The sequence below is a fragment of the Diceros bicornis genome, chromosome 7 (assembly GCF_020826845.1).
Source record: "Diceros bicornis minor isolate mBicDic1 chromosome 7, mDicBic1.mat.cur, whole genome shotgun sequence".
Taxonomy (NCBI): Eukaryota; Metazoa; Chordata; class Mammalia; order Perissodactyla; family Rhinocerotidae; genus Diceros; species Diceros bicornis.
The window spans coordinates 60935745-60940498 of NC_080746.1; the positions used below are offsets into that span (position 1 = coordinate 60935745).

Sequence of the window (4754 nt, forward strand, 5' to 3'; positions counted from 1 at the left end):
TCATAATTTATTTCTGAAAATTCTAATTATCCTTTCTCTTATCTGCTTAGTTCTGACCCCATAAATAACAGGATTGAGAGCAGGTGGGATAACATAAAAGTTGGCAAGAAGAATGTGGATGTATTGAGGAACATTTTTGCCAAACCAGTGGGTCATGAAGGAGAAAAATGCTGGAGTATAGAAGGCCAAGATGACACAGACATGGGAGCCAAAAGTGCTGAGTGCCTTCAGTTGGGCATCCCTGGAAAGTAGGCAGAAGATAGCATGGATGATCTGGACATAGGAGATGATAATGGCTATGATGTCAAACCCAGGATAGAAATGGCACCAAAGCCATAGGTGTTGTTGACCTTTATGTTGGCACAGGACAGGTGGGCAATGCCTATATGCTTACAATGAGTTTGGGGGGTGATTTGGTGTCCACAGAAGGGTAACCTTAGGATAAGCAGAACAAAGGGGGTTGCAATGGCTAAAGATCTCAGGAACGTTCTGTAACTGATACTATAACTGATACCATCTTATTTGTCAGCACTGATGTGTATCAAAGAGGTTTACATATAACTACATAGTAATCATAGGCAATGGCAATGAGAAAAGCTGACTCCATGCCAGTGCATAGGTGAATGAAGAATGTCGGGATGAGGCAGCCCTCAAAAACAATTTCTTTCAGGTTGAGCCAGAAGATGCCAAGCATCTTGGGGATGGTGGATGTAGACAGGCCCAGGTCAATAGATGACAGAATGTCCAGGAAGTAGAACATCGGATGATGGAGATTATGTTCAGTCTAAGTCACAAAAGGAGTTGTAATATTTCCCAATAGGGTAGTCAAATATACAACACAAAGTGGAAAACCAATCCACATACGCACACCTTCTAGCCCTGGAATTTTCAGCAGGAGAAAACAGTAGGGATGCAACTGTGTGTCATTAGGAGGGGCCATGCTTCTGTGGCACTTTTACAGCTGCACATATCATAGACTAGATGTCTCATTCACTGAGAGGCTCAAGCTCTTCTTGTCCAATGTTATTAATTTTCTATAGAATTATACAAAAATATGTTTAAGCTTTTCTAATCACCAAGCTCATCATGACATAAATGCGTGACTTTTTTGAAAACTGACCTACATATTGTTTTTGTTTGATTTCAATCAAGCTAATCAGATTTATCACATTTATTTTCATTCATTTCTATAACATATAAATAAATTTTTTATCAAGGACCAATAGATTAGCAGGCAAATGTCTAGATATTTGCGTACAGAGATGAATCATACATTGTTACTCTTCTTAAGGGAGTTCTATCATAGCTTAGGAATTAAAATAATAATAAAATATATGGTTTCTCCGGGATTTTAACAAGCATATTTTCCTTTCTATCCTGGGCAACAACCACCTCAAAGTCAATTGTTATAGCCCATGGAGGTAGAATTTGTACAAAACCCTTTAAAACTAACAAACCTGGTGGAGAAAGCCACGAATTCAACCCCTATATGTCTTTCATCAGATATAACATCATGGTTATTGGGGTAGATTCTATTAAATGAAGGAAATCCAGACTCATGGTGAATATAATTGATATAGTTGAGATGGCATCTCCATTAGATTTTACAGTTGTTGAAACAGCAAAAGAAATAAGGATGTAATTATAAGAAGTTTGGTTCGTAGCAGCAGTAGCAGTAGCAATCAAAGGTTGATTTTAGTTACCATGTAAGGAACTTATATTTGAATATTTTATGTGGGATATTTCATGAAGAAGTGGTGGAAGATATTTTTAATACTTGTTTAGAAAGATTCAAAACAGTAATAACGAAATAGTGCCAAACTACGTTAAAATAAAGTAACTCTAGTATCTATGCAGCATTAGCATCATTTCTGTTTCATATCATATGACAAAAAAATTGACTTTAAATTTTTGATTGCTTCAACAGCTGTTCATGGCCACTTATCTTCTGCTATTTTCCCCACAGTTGGATCTCTCTCTTCCAATAGCTCTGGCTGCTAGAGTTATTCAAGAAAAGTTACAGAATTTTGTTAAATCTCTTCAGGTGGGACATCTAAAGCTTTGTGAAAATCCTTTCTTGCTTCCTTTCGTTAGTTTCATTTCATATTTGCTTCAGTAAATATGTTAAACTTGTACTTTTCTCACTGTGTATCTTATTTATACATTTCTTGTTTAACTTTCAGGACTTTCTCTTGTCTCCCTAGGAAATTAAGATGATTATGCAAGTGATATTTTCATCATTTTCACCCTTCTCTTACTTAGTTGTATGAGTTTTTTTCCTCCAATCTGAAACTAATATTTCCACCTGTACTTTGGATCTCATCTCCTTTCAAGTCTGAGTATTTAATTAACATTTATTGTGTTTCATCTGTGCCACTGCATTGATCTTCTTTCTATGTCTCATCTAATCATCACACCACTATACGAGGTAGGTTCTGTTATCACTCATTTTTAAATATCAGAAATTGAGATGAAATAGAACTAAATAAATAAAGCTAGCCAGGCAAACAATACTGGACTTGAACCCAGGCAGTTTAACTCTAAAACCTGGCTCCTTAGCCAAAAAGGAATTGAACTACTTGGAAAAATATCAGAAAGTCTAAATTCTATCAAAGTAAGACTATATGTTCAGTTTGGGCATCTATTAGAAAGTCAGGGAAAAGATGCTCAACCATCTCTAGCTCTCCAGAGTAGAAAACTTCACGCTTTCAACATATTTGAATTATAAACTGACTGTTAGTGAATTCAGAGATGTTAGTCTTTGTGTGTTTGTCTATGGTTGTGAGTTCCTAAAGATAAAATCAAGAGGAGGTGAAAAATTTCAGAGCATAAGTTTCAAAAAACAATTTTTTACAGATCCAAAGCATAAAAAATGTCCATAGATCTTAGGTTATACTTTTAAAAAGTGATGAGAAATGAATAACTAGGTAGGAAACTAATGACAATGAACTAAAGAAGTCAGTCAGTCCTTGGCACTGGGGCAATAAATAGGACTATTTCAATATTGTCGCTAAGATTTTTCAGATCCTGTGTCTTGATACTGGGTTCCAACTCACCTAGTAAATGAGGCAGACTTAATGCACATGGTAGCTTGGTAATTTGGTAATATTGACTACTAATTATGAAATGAGAACTTATCACCTTAATTTTAGCAGTCAATAGACTCTAGAATATTGGTTTATTTTATGAAATAAACTCCAATTCTATCAAAATTTCTCTAGAAAATGGAGCGGCCATAACACTAAAATTGAAACCTTAACACTACTTCACATTAGTTTCTTTGTTTTTTGAGAAATGTGCTTAATATCAATTTTTAATATTTATGTATTATTAGTACTACTCCATTATCTGGATAAATAATAATTCTTCAATTTGATTCCACTAGAGAACAGGTACAACATTCATCACCTATTCTATGAAATAACAGCCACATGCATGGATCAAAGTGTTTCAAATTACTGGAAGTATATACTGTCCAACAATTTAGTTGTCTAAGAATCTTTTCTTTTTTGGTTATCGTTTACTTATCCTTTTTCTCCTTCCTTTACTGTTCCCTTTCTATTTGTAATTATTCTCCAAAAGAAACATACTTAGGAGGAGATTAATCTGTTCCCCAATGTTTACTAAAAGAAAAAGCTGAAACAACTTGCTGAATTAAAATTTTGGAAATTTAAAGACATATAGTAAATAAAAGACATTTCAGGTGGTAAATGCAATTCAGCTAGTAGGAGTAGAAGCAGTTAATTATTTTCCTTAATATCTCTTCTACTCCCATTTATTCTTAAACCATCATTTTTATTGATATAACTAACATCAGGAAAATTTGACCATTAGTGTTCTAGGAACATGTTCAAGAATTTCCTTCATCCTTGCTTCATGCACAATGGAGTTGAGAAAAGTAAACACAAAAAGGTACACATTTGCAATAAAAATATGGATATGTGTAGGCATATTTTTCCCAAAATGGTGACAGAAAATGGAAAAACCATTCGTGGAATAGACGGCAAGAATAACACAGATGTGGGATCCACATGTGCCCAAAGCCTTAAAGCTAGCTTCTCCAGATGGCAGGTGGAATACAGAACAAAGAATGAAGACTTGGGATACAGCATTGCGAGTGGCATCACATGAGCCAATGATAGAAGCCATACTGAGGCTATAATTCTTGGTGGTCCCTATGTCCACGCGTGCCAGCTTCACCACAACCACGCACTCACAGTGGGTATTGGCACTCATTCGTGCTCTGCAGTAAGGCAGCTGTTTGAGCAGGATGGGATGTGGAGAAAAAAGACCACACCCTGAATCATTATAATAATTCCCATTATATTGATGAGAACATGGGTGAGAATAGTGGTATGGTGCAGTGGATGACAAATGGCCACATAACCGTCAATGGCCATGGCCAAAAAGAATCCTGATTCCGTAGCAGTAAAGCTACGGATGAAGAACATTTGGGCCAGGCAGGCATCAAAGACGACGTCATGGGCTCCAAGTCAGAAGAGACAGAGCATTCAGGGCAGCGTAGAAGCGGACAGGGCAAGGTCAGTGACCGAAAGCATGCATAAAAAGAGGAACATAGGCTCATGGAGGCTTTGTTCTGCCCTCACCATGGCCAGGATGGTCACATTCCCCACCGCAGCCACCAAGTACATGGAGCAGAAGAGAATTCCAATCCGGACATGCAGGTGCTCTAGTCCTGGGATGCCCACCAACAAGAAGGTGAGAGAGGGATGTGAAGTGTTAAGAGGAGGCAT

The 4754-nt window shown here is 36.8% G+C and overlaps 2 pseudogenes; both read right to left on the minus strand.

Annotated features, from left to right (window-relative positions):
* Nucleotides 1-940, minus strand: LOC131408007 (olfactory receptor 52E1-like; annotated as a pseudogene).
* Nucleotides 941-3813: 2873 nt separating this feature from the next.
* Nucleotides 3814-4754, minus strand: LOC131409047 (olfactory receptor 52E2-like; annotated as a pseudogene).